The sequence below is a fragment of the Paramormyrops kingsleyae genome, chromosome 24, assembly GCF_048594095.1.
Source record: "Paramormyrops kingsleyae isolate MSU_618 chromosome 24, PKINGS_0.4, whole genome shotgun sequence".
NCBI lineage: Eukaryota > Metazoa > Chordata > Actinopteri > Osteoglossiformes > Mormyridae > Paramormyrops > Paramormyrops kingsleyae.
Genome location: NC_132820.1, coordinates 27514768 through 27532431, shown reverse-complemented (window position 1 = coordinate 27532431; position 17664 = coordinate 27514768). Strand labels below are relative to the sequence as shown.

General features: G+C 49.3%; 1 long non-coding RNA gene across 1 annotated transcript; it reads right to left on the bottom strand.

Annotated features, from left to right (window-relative positions):
* Window positions 1-106: 106 nt before the first annotated feature.
* LOC140582427 (uncharacterized) lies at window positions 107-1386 on the bottom strand. The gene is made up of 3 exons (XR_011985396.1): window positions 1251-1386; window positions 804-875; window positions 107-670 (listed from the first exon to the last, which is right to left on the bottom strand). It is a non-coding gene; the product is annotated as an uncharacterized lncRNA (long non-coding RNA).
* Between the last annotated feature and the right edge of the window lie 16278 nt (window positions 1387-17664).

Sequence of the window (17664 nt, the reverse complement as noted above, 5' to 3'; positions counted from 1 at the left end):
ATGTTTTATCCCATTTAACTCTTAAATATTGATTATAGATTGTCTAAATGTCCACACAAATGGTTTTCAAGACATTTTTCTAAATCATTTGCCGAAAAGTGTCCCACTTTTGCATAGTTCACCCTACTCAAAGAATCTGTTTAAAGCATTAACTGTAGAATAGGTGGTCTTTTTGGACCATAAAACAAAGTGGATGCGTGACACTCAACTGCGATGCTGATTCTGAGCAAAAGAGGCACACTGACGGCGAGATGAAAACACATTTCGGTGCTGGGCGGATCGAGGCACCGATGGAGCAGAGACACTGAGACTTGCTTGCCAGAGAAGACACGCACTTTATTGCCCGTCCTGAGACGGTCTATAACAGACACCCAAGGAGCACTAAAGCAGAAACGCAAATGGGAAACACAAGGTGGTCAGACGCCGAATGTACTGAAATAATCCAAAGACTGGAAACACAATAATGCTTATATTAACCAAACAAGACTTTTAGCTGACAATTTGAGGAATGGACAGGAAAAAATACTCTTTAAACAAATTCTATATAATGATGACTATTTTCTTTTTCTATTTTCTATGGTGCTTTAAAAAATGCCTCATACATTTCAGTGCATGATGAAGCATTCTTTCTGAAAACTTGTTTGCAGACTTGATCTTCACAGAACAGTTCCTGGAAAGGAAAAAGACAGATCTATTCATATGTGACACAGCTGTTCGAAGTGTTAATCTGAGTTTCAGGAAAAAAAAATAAGAGAAAACTACTAAAAGTTATATTCAATTCATTTGAAATATGATATACATACCTGTTGCTGTCTAGTAAAAATACAACACATGTGGCTCTGAAGGCCATGCCTACATTAATGTTCCCTTCATCACTGAAAAAACATCATAATATATCTGAGTCAGTACTTAAACCCAGCAAACAAATATTCTTCACCTGCATTCATGGCCAACCTACAGTGTAATACAGGGGAATACATTTGTAAATCACCTATCCATTTTCAATCACTCATTCTGGACAGGGTTGTGATGGGGAAACTCTACACACATGTTGTGGAGCCAAGATTCAAACTGTTCCTGAAGGTGTGAAACGACAGTGCTATCCACTGAATAATGTTTTAAAAAAATATCTCTGCAATAGTAATTGTGTGCTTGTTGGTTAAATCTGATACATTTAAATTAGCAGAAATGCTGCTTTCAGTATTGCTTTATTGCATTACTAATGGCATTACAAAGACTGTTGCTGTTACCAGGTGAAGTCTATCATCCTGGATCCAGTGGGCCCAGCCACGGTTCATCTTCTCACCCGTTTGTATGCAAACCAGCGTGTTACTCTCCCATCTTACCACTGACTGCGAGGATGGACAGGAACAGGTCAGCAAATGATCATGTGCTTTGCCTGCATCATGGCGACTGCATTGATGAGTGCCGGATGAAGCCCGAGCAAAGCTATTAGTTACCGTTTAGGCAAGAAGCAGCAAACAGCATATCTAAGGCACCTGTGATTTCAACCAAGGAGACCTCAATAGATAGTTGACAAGTGTTTATTTGTTGAACAAATTTAAATGAGCATGTGAACAGTGATTTGGCGAAGCCCGTCTCTTGATCGTTGGTTCCATCGACTCAGAAGCTGACAGATCTGGCCAGGCGACCAGGCAGGAGGCGAAGGAGGTGGAGGGGAGGAGGCGGGAGAACGAATAGCTGTAAAGGAGTTAAAGAAGTGGGTTAGATTTACTCTTTATATAAAACCTGGACCGCTGTGATTGGACACGCTGGCGTTCATTAGGTCTCCTTGTTTGAACTTTCGCATTCACTTTCATGGCTTTAGCTGTTAATCAGAAGGTGTGGATAGCATTACAGTACAAACAATTCTGAAATAAATCGTGTCTGTTGGCTGCTCTCTCCCATACCTTGCAATGCCTTTCATCCAGTCCCTTGGTGAACTCCTCAAACACCTCATTCAGCCTGAAGCAGAAGGAATAGTCCCTCAGGTGGCTGAGGGTCTTCACCACATAGACGTCCCCGTGCTGCTCCGCCACCTTCCTGTGCTTCACTTTGAGCTTTGAGGGCTACCTTACGCAGCACTGCCCTGATATCTGAAGGAGCAGAAGTGGTGAAGCACATTAATCCCCCACAGTGTGGCTGCCTGTGGATCTCAGCAACGCTTCCTCCCCGACTCCTTAGATGCAGAAAACACGACAGTGATGAACCTGTGATTAAAGGCCTTTTCTCAAGACTCATTCATCTGCACAAAAGGGTGAAGAGCAGGTCATTTGGAATAACAATCTCTGCTGAAGAGCTGTAATAATTTTAAAAGTGCTAGATGCATCAGCTGCTGCCCGGAGCACAAAACCTGGATCCCTGAGCAACGGAAAAAAGTAATATGGTCTAATGAGTAACTTCATTTTTCCTACATCCAGACAGGTTTGCCTTTGTCATTTATTTTCATATCAAGTAACTGGAAGCATTTCTTATTGAGTAACGGCACAGTTTAATAACACATTTTCAGATCTCCCATGAAATATTACTATAGCTAACCCATGTAGCTATAGTAATAAAAAAGTTACAATTCATAAGTAAACACTCAGAAATACTTTCATTATATTCTCCATCCCCAGTATTCCTAATGGTTGGAAATCTACTACATTACTATGCTATGTAATACTATGTAAGTAAAAATTTAAAAAACTGTATGCAAGTTGATACATTGTTTTTTATTCTGTGGAAAGATTGTTCTGCTTACCATATTTAGCAATGAATTATAAACATTTTTTTTTTCTCAAAGATATTTTTATTGATTTTAAACCTGAGAAAGACACCAGCAACAAAACAAAAAGCACACACGTTATTTCAAAAGACTAAATATGACCTCACTAAATTTGACCTCACTAAATATGACCTCACTAAATAAGTCAATTCTGAAAGGGTTGCATGAAGAAACCAGATAACATTGCAGTAGAGTATTATAGAAAAAAAAGATAATTTAGACATATTCAAAAAACAGTAATGATAACAAGGTGTGCAACTCTAAACCCAAAAACCTTACCACATAATAACCCCATCCTCTTGCCAGATTGACTAATTAAAAAGAACACGACGACAATATTGTTTCTGGAACCTTACTGGGTATTACTAATTGACGGAGTCTGAGACCGAAGACTTGAAAAATACTCCAGGAAGGGCCCCCATACCTTCTGACATTCTTTACTGGTATCACTAATCGAGTAGCGTATCTTTTCGAGGCTTAAACAGGACATAAGGTCCCTCATCCATTGAGCATGGGTGGGTGGAGCAGCACCTTTCCATCTGAGTAAGACTGCACGTCTGGCTAGAAGGGAAGCAAAGGATAGTGTCCGGCGTTTCACCGGGGTCAGACATGTATCAGCATCACTGAGGCCAAAGAGCGCGATCAAAGGGTCGGGGTGTATAGGCTGTTTGAGGACTAAGGACAGGGTTTGAAATATCCCCCTCCAGTATTCTTCAAGACTAGGACACGACCAGTACATGTGAATAAGCGAAGCATCCTCATTTCCACACTTGTCACAGCGGGGATCCACATTCGGGTAAATACGCGATAGTTTGACTTTGGACATTTGAACTCTGTGCACAACTTTAAACTGTAAAAGACAATGGCGGGCACATAAAGATGTTGAATTAACCAACTTAAATATTGAGTCCCAAGTGTCCTCACTCAATGACACGTTAAAATCCTGTTCCCAAGCAGTTTTGATTCTATTAATAGAGGGACATTTCATACCAGCCAGTTTGTCATAAATAACGGATATTAACCCTTTGCGCGTTGGTTGCAAAGTAAGAAACATATCAGCTGCATTCATAACTGGTGACTCAGGGAAAGTCCGAATTAGAGATTTGAGAAAGTGTCTAATCTGCAGATATCTAAAAAAATGAGTATTTGGGAGATCAAATCTATCAGAAAGTTGAGTAAAAGATGCGAAGCTATTGTTGAAAAACAAATCATTAAAACACACAATTCCCTTTCTATGCCAATCATAAAATACAGGGTCGGATAAGGAGGGCTGAAAAAGATGATTTGATAAAATTGGACTCAAAAGAGAAAAACCAGTTAAATTGAAGTGTTTTCTCATCTGAGCCCATACTCTCACAGTATGCCAGACAACCGGATTATCAATTGACTTGTTTCGGGCTAAAGGAAGTGAGGATCCAAGAAGTGCCAAAACAGAAGATTCTTTAGCTGAATTCAATTCCAATGACACCCAGGATGGAGAATTATCTGTTTTGGGAATAGAAGCAAAACGCAATACAGCGTATATTACTGTAGCTGCCCAATAGTAATAATGGAAATTAGGCAAAGCCAGGCCTGCATAACGCCTAGATTTCTGGAGATGAGCTTTATTCAAACGGGGATGCCTTCCTCTCCATATATAAGAGGATATATCTGAATAATAATAATAATTGATACTTTATTGATCCCCATGGGGAAATTGTTTTTACGCCTCCCTCAACTTGCTCTTTTTCATAGAGTAAGTTGTCTGTGAAGGGCAGCCACCTGTTGGGGCGCCCCAGGGAGCTGGGGGTTAAGGGCCTTGCTCAAGGACCCACAGATGTGCTGAGGCTGGGTTTGAACCGGTGACCTTGTGATTACAGGCACACAGGCTTAGCCCACTGAGCCACACGCTGCCACACGCTGCCCTAAAGAAACCTAAAGAAACAAAAAAAGATTTAGGAATAAAGGTAGGTATTGACTGGAACAGATACAAAAATTTAGGTAGCACGTTCATTTTAACGGAATTAATTCTCCCCACTAAAGATACAGAAAGAGGGGACCATTGTGTCAAGGACTGTTTTGTATGATTCAATAGCGTAAGAAAATTTTCTTTAAAGAGCCATTTGTGCTTCCTTGTAACTGTTATACCCAGGTAAGTAAATTGGTCCTGTGCCATTTTAAATGGGAAATTAGAATATTCAGAAATTGGTGCTCCATCCACAGGGAACAACTCACTTTTGTGCAAGTTCAATTTATATCCTGAAAAACTACCAAATTGAGTAAATATTGAAATCATGGAAGGCAGAGATATTCTCGGGTTTGACACATAAATCAACAAGTCGTCTGCGTACAGGGATACTTTATGCTCAACTCCTCTCCTCCAGATACCTGAAACATCCCCACAGCTTCGAAGTGCAATAGCAAGTGGCTCTATAGCCAGATCAAAAAGCAATGGACTTAAGGGGCACCCTTGACGTGTTCCCCGTTGAAGATTAAAGGGTTGTGACTGTTGTGAATTAGTAAGAACAGAAGCATACGGGCACAGATATAATAGCTTTATCCATGAGATAAATTTAGATCCGAAATTGAATTTTTCTAAAGTTGCAAATAAATATTCCCATTCCACACGATCAAATGCCTTTTCTGCATCTAGACAGAGGATACATTCAGGAGTCTGACCGGAAGGGGAATATAATATATCAAATAAACGACGCATATTAAAATAGGAATAACGATTTTTTATAAAGCTGGTTTGATCCTCAGATATAATTGAGGGTATAATATTTTCCAGCCTACGGGCTAAAACTTTGGCTAAAATTTTAACGTCAACATTTAACAAGGAAATTGGCCTATATGACGAACATTCAACAGGATCTTTACCTTTTTTTGGGACAAGGGTGATGCATGCCTCATTAAAAGATGAAGGCAGTTTACCACACATAAGGGAATCAGTCAAAACTAAACATAATTGAGGTGATAGCAGCGATGAAAATGCTTTAAAAAATTCAACAGGAAAACCGTCAGATCCTGGGGATTTACCAGACTGCAGAGAAGAAATGGCTGCCTCTATTTCCTCCTGTGAAATAGGTTCATCTAATCTCATCCTATTGTCAGAGGAAAGCATAGGAATATTCAAAGAGTTTAAAAAATTCTCCATCAGAGTACTATCTTGTGGAGCTTCAGAAGTATAGAGTTGAGAGTAGAAAGTCCGGAAAGTATCATTAATTTTAGAATAGTCAGAAGTGATGTTACCATTATCCAATCGAATTTTTGTGATATGCCGTTTTGCCTGGACACCTTTCAGCTGGTTGGCTAGCATCTTGCCCGATTTATCACTATGAATATAAAACAAACTCTTACTCCTCAAAAGCTGGCGTTCAATTGAATATGTCGAGAGGAGGTCAAATTTAGCCTGGAGCTCCACTCGTTTATCATACAGCTCAGGATTTTTGAACTTAGCATAAAGCTGATCTATTTCTTTAATTTGACTGGCCAACTCAAGCCGCTCTGCATGTGCCTTTTTCTTCAGGTTAACGGTATAAGAAATAATTTGTCCCCTAAGGTAGGCTTTTAATGTATCCCATATTACCAGGGTGGAGATCCCAGGTGTAGAATTTGTTTGGTAAAAGAATATTATTTGCTCTGCCATGAATTTCAAAAAGTTCTTATCTGTCAGGAGAGTTGAGATGTCTCTTGTATCGGGAGACATCGGGAAAGGTCATGGATAACACAACAGGGGCATGATCAGATATTACTATGCCCCGGTAATCACAAGAGAGAACTAGTGAGATCAACTGACTATCAATTAGGAAATAATCAATCCTAGAATAAGTATGGTGGACCTGTGAGAAGAACGAGTACCCTCTATCATTAGGATGGAGAAAACGCCATACATCAGAGACACCATAATTAGATAAAAAGGACTGAATAAATGAAGCAGATTTACTAATTGTAACAGGGTTAGCAGAAGATCGATCTAGCACAGGATCCAGCCAACAGTTAAAATCACCACCAAGTATGAGAGAGTATGAGCTCAGATCCGGTAGTAGAGAGAAAACACGCTCAAAAAAATCTACATTATCAGCATTGGGGGCATATACATTGGCCAGTATTACTTTGGTGTTATATAGTGTTTGAGGTGTGAGAACACCTTCCTTCTTTTAACGGGGTGGTTTAAACCCTTGACATTCCAACTCACCAAGTTTAAATGACTACCCATTCTTCATCTTAAAAAAGCAGGTTAACATGTACATTGAAAGACAAGGTTCCAGATATGGATAACAAAATAGTCCTGACATAACCAAAACGATCTCCTGAGATTTGACTGGCACTAGAGGATGTCCCCCCCCCCCGCACCCACTACCCACCCCCCTACCCATCAACAGGAAGGCTGTCAAAAAAACTAGCAGCAAGTTCACCAAGACACCTATTGTGTACCCTCACAAAGAAACTCTTCCTGTCTCGCTCAAAAAATCTCCAGCTCCCAAATAAATTTTGGGTACTCAAATACACTCCAAGGTTAACTATGAACTTCTTGAAAAAACATATCCATAACAAAACCAACGCAAAATATATTACCAAGTTTACATACTGCTGAAAATTGGCAAAGTATATTAACAATGTACCAAAATAACAGAAATACAAACCATTAGGTTCAAGACTGCCTATAAGCATCTTTGCACAATCCGAAAACAACAGGGAGAGAAAGAAAAAAAAAGTAAATAAATTCAGGCAGAGTGAAGTGCTCACGTAACTACCATGCGGATAAACGTGGTAGCCACCACAGCAATCTGAGCGAGTCCGCCATAGACATCCAAATTCTGTACCATAAAGGCAAACACGAAGAAGGCAGTAATATTCAGTTTAATACGATCCAAGCAGACGTTCACGAAGATTCCAACGTAGTAGGTAGGCCATCCACAAATTTCCTCGCCTCGGCGACCGAGCGTAGCCACTTCCTGTCACCGTTGAGAAGGGTGATGCGGAGTTGTACAACAAGGCAGGTTTGAGTCCGCGTTTATACAACTCGGCCATCACTTCTCTGTATTCTACGCGTTGACCCAAAACCTCCGGGCAATAGTCCTCCACGATGCGGATCTGCTGACCATGGTACTCGAGCTTCCCCCTCCGTCGGGCTTCTCGGATCAGAGTATCCTTTGTCTGATAGCGATGGAGGCGGATGATAACAGGCGGTGGTCTCCGTCCTGGATCCGGCTTTGCTACAGGTGACCGATGGGCTCTATCAATCTCCGGCGGGGTGGGTAGCGTACCATTTCCAAAAACGTCGCACAGTAGACCCACAAAAAACTCTGTAGGACGCCACCTTCAGATTCCGCCAGCCCCAAGATGCGCAAGTTTTGTCGTCTGCTTCGGCTCTCCAAATCGGTAACTTTGGCCAGTAGTTTAGTATTGCTGTCGCTGAGGCCGGAGCAAACATTCTCTAGTTCTTTAACACGCTGGCTTAGATCCTCCGAGACAAGCTAGAGAGACCCGAGCCGTTGCCCATGGTCTTGCACTGCAGACCGAACTTCGTCGAGTTTAGTTTCCATTGAACTAAAAGACGTTCTGAACTCGGTCGCTAGTGTTTCTCTGTGCTCCTCTAAAAGCAAGGTGATGGCCGCCATATTTAAGCCAGGTGTCGCGTTCTCCTTTTCCCCCGCTTTGACGCGTTTTGAGGTCATTTAAGCGCAATTAAAAAACAAAAACCGAGAATAAAAGAAGAAAAAAATTAAACCGAGCAAAATATAACACTTTAGTTATGGATTGAAAGATTGAGGAGTGGGGATTTTGAAAAAGTTAGCGGGAGCTCCTCTACCTTGTTCCTTTCACATCCCCCTATCGACCAGAAGTCTTATAAACATTTTAATTTTGCTGCCCATAAAAACAATGCATCATGGGTACGTTGAGACTACCATCCAACCCATAATAAAACAAAGAAACTGCAGAAATCATAATTTTAAACAGATGGGATTAAACTGGCAAAGAAAATTGTTATATAGACTCTCCTTTCATGTAGCCCTCAAAGTTATGGTTACTGGTCATGTCCGAGGTGCCACAGAAGACTTGGGGCATGCTGAAAGTGTGCGTGAAGGAGATGCAGCACAAGCAGATGCAGCACGAAGCAGACATGCACCTTGAGCAGGAGAAAGCAGACAGGCACCTTCAGCAGGAGAAAGCAGACAGGCACCTTCTGCAGGAAGCAGACAGGCACCTTCAGCAGGAAGCAGACAGGTACCTTCAGCAGCAGGAAGCAGACAGGCACCTTCAGCAGGAGAAAGCAGACAGGCACCTTCAGCAGCAGGAAGCAGACAGGCACCTTCAACAGGAGAAAGCAGACAGGCACCTTCAGCAGGAGAAAGCAGACAGGAGCCTTCAGCGGCAGAAAGCAGACAGACACCTTCAGCAGGAGGAAGCAGACAGGCACCTTCAGCAGCAGGAAGCAGACAGGCACCTTCAGCGGCAGAAAGCAGACAGGCACCTTCAGCAGGAGGAAGCAGACAGGCACCTTCAGCAGGAGGAAGCAGACAGGCACCTTCAGCAGCAGGAAGCAGACAGGTACCTTCAGCAGGAGAAAGCAGACAGGCACCATCAGCAGCAGAAAGCAGACAGGCACCTTCTGCAGGAAGCAGACAGGCACCTTCAGCAGCAGGAAGCAGACAGGCACCTTCAGCAGGAGAAAGCAGACAGGGGCCTTCAGCAGCAGGAAGCAGACAGGCACCTTCAGCAGGAGAAAGCAGACAGGCACCTTCAGCAGGAGAAATCAGACAGGCACCTTCTGCAGGAAGCAGACAGGCACCTTTAGCAGGAAGCAGACAGGCACCTTCAGCAGGAGAAAGCAGACAGGCGCCTTCAGCAGGAGAAAGCAGACAGGCACCTTCAGCAGGAGAAAGCAGACAGGCACCTTCAGCAGGAGGAAGCAGACAGGCACCTTCAGCAGGAGAAAGCAGACAGGCACCTTCAGCAGCAGGAAGCAGACAGGCACCTTCAGCAGGAGAAAGCAGACAGGCACCTTCAGCAGGAGAAATCAGACAGGCACCTTCTGCAGGAAGCAGACAGGCACCTTTAGCAGGAAGCAGACAGGCACCTTCAGCAGGAGATAGCAGACAGGCGCCTTCAGCAGGAGAAAGCAGACAGGCGCCTTCAGCAGGAGAAAGCAGACAGGCACCTTCAGCAGCAGGAAGCAGACAGGCACCTTCAGCAGGAGGAAGCAGACAGGCACCTTCAGCAGCAGGAAGCAGACAGGCACCTTCAGCAGGAGAAAGCAGACAGGCACCTTCAGCAGGAGAAATCAGACAGGCACCTTCTGCAGGAAGCAGACAGGCACCTTTAGCAGGAAGCAGACAGGCACCTTCAGCAGGAGAAAGCAGACAGGCGCCTTCAGCAGGAGAAAGCAGACAGGCACCTTCAGCAGGAGAAAGCAGACAGGCACCTTCAGCAGGAGGAAGCAGACAGGCACCTTCAGCAGCAGGAAGCAGACAGGCACCTTCAGCAGGAGAAAGCAGACAGGCACCTTCAGCAGCAGGAAGCAGACAGGCACCTTCAGCAGGAGAAAGCAGACAGGCACCTTCAGCAGGAGAAATCAGACAGGCACCTTCTGCAGGAAGCAGACAGGCACCTTTAGCAGGAAGCAGACAGGCACCTTCAGCAGGAGAAAGCAGACAGGCGCCTTCAGCAGCAGGAAGCAGACAGGCGCCTTCAGCAGGAGAAAGCAGACAGGCACCTTCAGCAGGAGAAATCAGACAGGCACCTTCAGCAGCAGGAAGCAGACAGGCACCTTCAGCAGGAGGAAGCAGACAGGCACCTTCAGCAGCAGGAAGCAGACAGGCACCTTCAGCAGGAGAAATCAGACAGGCACCTTCAGCAGCAGGAAGCAGACAGGCACCTTCAGCAGGAGAAATCAGACAGGCACCTTCAGCAGCAGGAAGCAGACAGGCACCTTCAGCAGGAGGAAGCAGACAGGCACCTTCAGCAGCAGGAAGCAGACAGGCACCTTCAGCAGGAGAAAGCAGACAGGCACCTTCAGCAGCAGGAAGCAGACAGGCACCTTCAGCAGCAGAAAGCAGACAGGCACCTTCAGCGGCAGAAAGCAGACAGGAGCCTTCAGCAGCAGGAAGCACACAGGCACCTTCAGCAGCAGGAAGCAGACAGGCACCTTCAGCAGGAGAAAGCAGACAGGCACCTTCAGCGGCAGAAAGCAGACAGGCACCTTCAGCAGCAGGAAGCAGACAGGTACCTTCAGCAGGAGAAAGCAGACAGGCACCTTCAGCAGGAGAAAGCAGACAGGCACCTTCAGCAGCAGAAAGCAGACAGGCACCTTCAGCAGGAGATAGCAGACAGGCACCTTCAGCAGCAGGAAGCAGACAGGCACCTTCAGCAGGAGGAAGCAGACAGGCACCTTCAGCAGCAGGAAGCAGACAGGCACCTTCAGCGGCAGAAAGCAGACAGGAGCCTTCAGCAGGAGGAAGCAGACAGGAGCCTTCAGCAGCAGGAAGCAGACAGGCACCTTCAGCAGCAGGAAGCAGACAGGCACCTTCAGCGGCAGAAACAGACAGGCGCCTTCAGCAGGAGAAAGCAGACAGGGGCCTTCAGCAGCAGGAAGCAGACAGGCACCTTCAGCAGGAGAAAGTAGACAGGGGCCTTCAGCAGCAGGAAGCAGACAGGCGCCTTCAGCAGCAGGAAGCAGACAGGCACCTTCAGCAGGAGAAAGCAGACAGGGGCCTTCAGCAGCAGGAAGCAGACAGGCACCTTCAGCAGGAGAAAGCAGACAGGGGCCTTCAGCAGCAGGAAGCAGACAGGCGCCTTCAGCAGCAGGAAGCAGACAGGCGCCTTCAACAGTAGGAAGCAGACAGGTACCTTCAGCAGCAGGAAGCAGACAGGCACCTTCAGCGGCAGGAAGCAGACAGGCGCCTTCAGCAGCAGGAAGCAGACAGGCACCTTCAGCAGCAGGAAGCAGACAGGCACCTTCAGCAGGAGATAGCAGACAGGCACCTTCAGCAGGAGAAAGCAGACAGGGGCCTTCAGCAGCAGGAAGCAGACAGGCACCTTCAGCAGGAGAAAGCAGACAGGGGCCTTCAGCAGCAGGAAGCAGACAGGCGCCTTCAACAGCAGGAAGCAGACAGGTACCTTCAGCAGCAGGAAGCAGACAGGCACCTTCAGCGGCAGGAAGCAGACAGGCGCCTTCAGCAGCAGGAAGCAGACAGGCACCTTCAGCAGCAGGAAGCAGACAGGCACCTTCAGCAGGAGAAAGCAGACAGGCGCCTTCAGCAGGAGAAAGCAGACAGGCACCTTCAGCGGCAGGAAGCAGACAGGCACCTTCAGCGGCAGGAAGCAGACAGGCGCCTTCAGCAGCAGGAAGCAGACAGGCACCTTCAGCAGCAGGAAGCAGACAGGCACCTTCAGCAGGAGAAAGCAGACAGGCACCTTCAGCAGGAGATAGCAGACAGGCGCCTTCAGCAGGAGAAAGCAGACAGGCGCCTTCAGCAGGAGAAAGCAGACAGGCACCTTCAGCAGGAGAAATCAGACAGGCACCTTCAGCAGCAGGAAGCAGACAGGCACCTTCAGCAGGAGGAAGCAGACAGGCACCTTCAGCAGCAAGAAGCAGACAGGCACCTTCAGCAGCAAGAAGCAGACAGGCACCTTCAGCAGGAGAAAGCAGACAGGCACCTTCAGCAGGAGAAATCAGACAGGCACCTTCTGCAGGAAGCAGACAGGCACCTTTAGCAGGAAGCAGACAGGCACCTTCAGCAGGAGAAAGCAGACAGGCGCCTTCAGCAGGAGAAAGCAGACAGGCACCTTCAGCAGGAGAAAGCAGACAGGCACCTTCAGCAGCAGGAAGCAGACAGGCACCTTCAGCAGGAGAAAGCAGACAGGCACCTTCAGCAGCAGGAAGCAGACAGGCACCTTCAGCAGGAGAAAGCAGACAGGCACCTTCAGCAGGACAAATCAGACAGGCACCTTCTGCAGGAAGCAGACAGGCACCTTTAGCAGGAAGCAGACAGGCACCTTCAGCAGGAGAAAGCAGACAGGCGCCTTCAGCAGCAGGAAGCAGACAGGCGCCTTCAGCAGGAGAAAGCAGACAGGCACCTTCAGCAGGAGAAATCAGACAGGCACCTTCAGCAGCAGGAAGCAGACAGGCACCTTCAGCAGGAGGAAGCAGACAGGCACCTTCAGCAGGAGAAATCAGACAGGCACCTTCAGCAGCAGGAAGCAGACAGGCACCTTCAGCAGGAGAAAGCAGACAGGCACCTTCAGCAGGAGAAATCAGACAGGCACCTTCAGCGGCAGAAAGCAGACAGGAGCCTTCAGCAGCAGGAAGCAGACAGGCACTTTCAGCAGCAGGAAGCAGACAGGCACCTTCAGCAGGAGAAAGCAGACAGGCACCTTCAGCGGCAGAAAGCAGACAGGCACCTTCAGCAGCAGGAAGCAGACAGGTACCTTCAGCAGGAGAAAGCAGACAGGCACCTTCAGCAGGAGAAAGCAGACAGGCACCTTCAGCAGCAGAAAGCAGACAGGCACCTTCAGCAGCAGGAAGCAGACAGGCACCTTCAGCGGCAGGAAGCAGACAGGTACCTTCAGCAGGAGAAAGCAGACAGGCACCTTCAGCAGCAGGAAGCAGACAGGCACCTTCAGCGGCAGGAAGCAGACAGGTACCTTCAGCAGGAGAAAGCAGACAGGCACCTTCAGCAGCAGGAAGCAGACAGGCACCTTCAGCGGCAGAAAGCAGACAGGCACCTTCAGCGGCAGGAAGCAGACAGGCACCTTCAGCAGCAGGAAGCAGACAGGCACCTTCAGCAGGAGAAAGCAGACAGGCACCTTCAGCAGCAGAAAGCAGACAGGTACCTTCAGCAGCAGGAAGCAGACAGGCAACTTCAGCAGCAGGAAGCAGACAGGCACCTTCAGCAGGAGAAATCAGACAGGCACCTTCTGCAGGAAGCAGACAGGCACCTTTAGCAGGAAGCAGACAGGCACCTTCAGCAGGAGAAAGCAGACAGGCACCTTCAGCAGCAGAAAGCAGACAGGCACCTTCAGCAGGAGATAGCAGACAGGCACCTTCAGCAGCAGGAAGCAGACAGGCACCTTCAGCAGGAGGAAGCAGACAGGCACCTTCAGCAGCAGGAAGCAGACAGGCACCTTCAGCGGCAGAAAGCAGACAGGAGCCTTCAGCAGCAGGAAGCAGACAGGCACCTTCAGCGGCAGAAAGCAGACAGGAGCCTTCAGCAGCAGGAAGCAGACAGGCACCTTCAGCGGCAGAAAGCAGACAGGCACCTTCAGCAGCAGGAAGCAGACAGGCACCTTCAGCAGCAGGAAGCAGACAGGCACCTTCAGCGGCAGGAAGCAGACAGGTACCTTCAGCAGGAGAAAGCAGACAGGCACCTTCAGCAGCAGGAAGCAGACAGGCACCTTCAGCGGCAGAAAGCAGACAGGCACCTTCAGCGGCAGGAAGCAGACAGGCACCTTCAGCGGCAGGAAGCAGACAGGCACCTTCAGCAGGAGAAAGCAGACAGGCACCTTCAGCAGCAGAAAGCAGACAGGTACCTTCAGCAGCAGGAAGCAGACAGGCAACTTCAGCAGCAGGAAGCAGACAGGCACCTTCAGCAGGAGAAATCAGACAGGCACCTTCTGCAGGAAGCAGACAGGCACCTTTAGCAGGAAGCAGACAGGCACCTTCAGCAGGAGAAAGCAGACAGGCACCTTCAGCAGCAGAAAGCAGACAGGCACCTTCAGCAGGAGATAGCAGACAGGCACCTTCAGCAGCAGGAAGCAGACAGGCACCTTCAGCAGGAGGAAGCAGACAGGCACCTTCAGCAGCAGGAAGCAGACAGGCACCTTCAGCGGCAGAAAGCAGACAGGAGCCTTCAGCAGCAGGAAGCAGACAGGCACCTTCAGCGGCAGAAAGCAGACAGGAGCCTTCAGCAGCAGGAAGCAGACAGGCACCTTCAGCGGCAGAAAGCAGACAGGCACCTTCAGCAGCAGGAAGCAGACAGGCACCTTCAGCAGCAGGAAGCAGACAGGCACCTTCAGCAGGAGATAGCAGACAGGCTCCTTCAGCGGCAGAAAGCAGACAGGCACCTTCAGCAGCAGGAAGCAGACAGGCACCTTCAGCAGGAGAAAGCAGACAGGAGCCTTCAGCAGCAGGAAGCAGACAGGCACCTTCAGCAGGAGAAATCAGACAGGCACCTTCTGCAGGAAGCAGACAGGCACCTTTAGCAGGAAGCAGACAGGCACCTTCAGCAGGAGATAGCAGACAGGCGCCTTCAGCAGGAGAAAGCAGACAGGCGCCTTCAGCAGGAGAAAGCAGACAGGCACCTTCAGCAGCAGGAAGCAGACAGGCACCTTCAGCAGGAGGAAGCAGACAGGCACCTTCAGCAGCAGGAAGCAGACAGGCACCTTCAGCAGGAGGAAGCAGACAGGCACCTTCAGCAGGAGGAAGCAGACAGGCACCTTCAGCAGGAGAAAGCAGACAGGCACCTTCAGCAGGAGAAATCAGACAGGCACCTTCTGCAGGAAGCAGACAGGCACCTTTAGCAGGAAGCAGACAGGCACCTTCAGCAGGAGATAGCAGACAGGCGCCTTCAGCAGGAGAAAGCAGACAGGCGCCTTCAGCAGGAGAAAGCAGACAGGCACCTTCAGCAGCAGGAAGCAGACAGGCACCTTCAGCAGGAGGAAGCAGACAGGCACCTTCAGCAGCAGGAAGCAGACAGGCACCTTCAGCAGGAGAAAGCAGACAGGCACCTTCAGCAGGAGAAATCAGACAGGCACCTTCTGCAGGAAGCAGACAGGCACCTTTAGCAGGAAGCAGACAGGCACCTTCAGCAGGAGAAAGCAGACAGGCGCCTTCAGCAGGAGAAAGCAGACAGGCACCTTCAGCAGGAGAAATCAGACAGGCACCTTCAGCAGGAGAAAGCAGACAGGCGCCTTCAGCAGGAGGAAGCAGACAGGCACCTTCAGCAGCAGGAAGCAGACAGGCACCTTCAGCAGCAGGAAGCAGACAGGCACCTTCAGCAGGAGGAAGCAGACAGGCACCTTCAGCAGCAGGAAGCAGACAGGCACCTTCAGCAGGAGAAAGCAGACAGGCACCTTCAGCAGCAGGAAGCAGACAGGCACCTTCAGCAGGAGAAAGCAGACAGGCACCTTCAGCAGGAGAAATCAGACAGGCACCTTCTGCAGGAAGCAGACAGGCACCTTTAGCAGGAAGCAGACAGGCACCTTCAGCAGGAGAAAGCAGACAGGCGCCTTCAGCAGCAGGAAGCAGACAGGCGCCTTCAGCAGGAGAAAGCAGACAGGCACCTTCAGCAGGAGAAATCAGACAGGCACCTTCAGCAGCAGGAAGCAGACAGGCACCTTCAGCAGGAGGAAGCAGACAGGCACCTTCAGCAGGAGAAATCAGACAGGCACCTTCAGCAGCAGGAAGCAGACAGGCACCTTCAGCAGCAGGAAGCAGACAGGCACCTTCAGCGGCAGAAAGCAGACAGGAGCCTTCAGCAGCAGGAAGCAGACAGGTACCTTCAGCAGCAGGAAGCAGACAGGCACCTTCAGCAGGAGAAAGCAGACAGGCACCTTCAGCGGCAGAAAGCAGACAGGCACCTTCAGCAGCAGGAAGCAGACAGGTACCTTCAGCAGGAGAAAGCAGACAGGCACCTTCAGCAGGAGAAAGCAGACAGGCACCTTCAGCAGCAGAAAGCAGACAGGCACCTTCAGCAGGAGATAGCAGACAGGCACCTTCAGCAGCAGGAAGCAGACAGGCACCTTCAGCAGGAGGAAGCAGACAGGCACCTTCAGCAGCAGGAAGCAGACAGGCACCTTCAGCGGCAGAAAGCAGACAGGAGCCTTCAGCAGGAGGAAGCAGACAGGAGCCTTCAGCAGCAGGAAGCAGACAGGCACCTTCAGCAGCAGGAAGCAGACAGGTACCTTCAGCAGCAGGAAGCAGACAGGCACCTTCAGCGGCAGGAAGCAGACAGGCGCCTTCAGCAGGAGAAAGCAGACAGGGGCCTTCAGCAGCAGGAAGCAGACAGGCACCTTCAGCAGGAGAAAGCAGACAGGGGCCTTCAGCAGCAGGAAGCAGACAGGCGCCTTCAGCAGCAGGAAGCAGACAGGCACCTTCAGCAGGAGAAAGCAGACAGGGGCCTTCAGCAGCAGGAAGCAGACAGGCACCTTCAGCAGGAGAAAGCAGACAGGGGCCTTCAGCAGCAGGAAGCAGACAGGCGCCTTCAGCAGCAGGAAGCAGACAGGCGCCTTCAACAGCAGGAAGCAGACAGGTACCTTCAGCAGCAGGAAGCAGACAGGCACCTTCAGCGGCAGGAAGCAGACAGGCGCCTTCAGCAGCAGGAAGCAGACAGGCACCTTCAGCAGCAGGAAGCAGACAGGCACCTTCAGCAGGAGATAGCAGACAGGCACCTTCAGCAGGAGAAAGCAGACAGGGGCCTTCAGCAGCAGGAAGCAGACAGGCACCTTCAGCAGGAGAAAGCAGACAGGGGCCTTCAGCAGCAGGAAGCAGACAGGCGCCTTCAGCAGCCGGAAGCAGACAGGCGCCTTCAACAGCAGGAAGCAGACAGGCACCTTCAGCGGCAGGAAGCAGACAGGCGCCTTCAGCAGCAGGAAGCAGACAGGCACCTTCAGCGGCAGGAAGCAGACAGGCGCCTTCAGCAGCAGGAAGCAGACAGGCACCTTCAGCAGCAGGAAGCAGACAGGCACCTTCAGCAGGAGATAGCAGACAGGCGCCTTCAGCAGGAGAAAGCAGACAGGCGCCTTCAGCAGGAGAAAGCAGACAGGCACCTTCAGCAGGAGAAATCAGACAGGCACCTTCAGCAGCAGGAAGCAGACAGGCACCTTCAGCAGGAGGAAGCAGACAGGCACCTTCAGCAGCAGGAAGCAGACAGGTACCTTCAGCAGGAGAAAGCAGACAGGCACCTTCAGCAGGA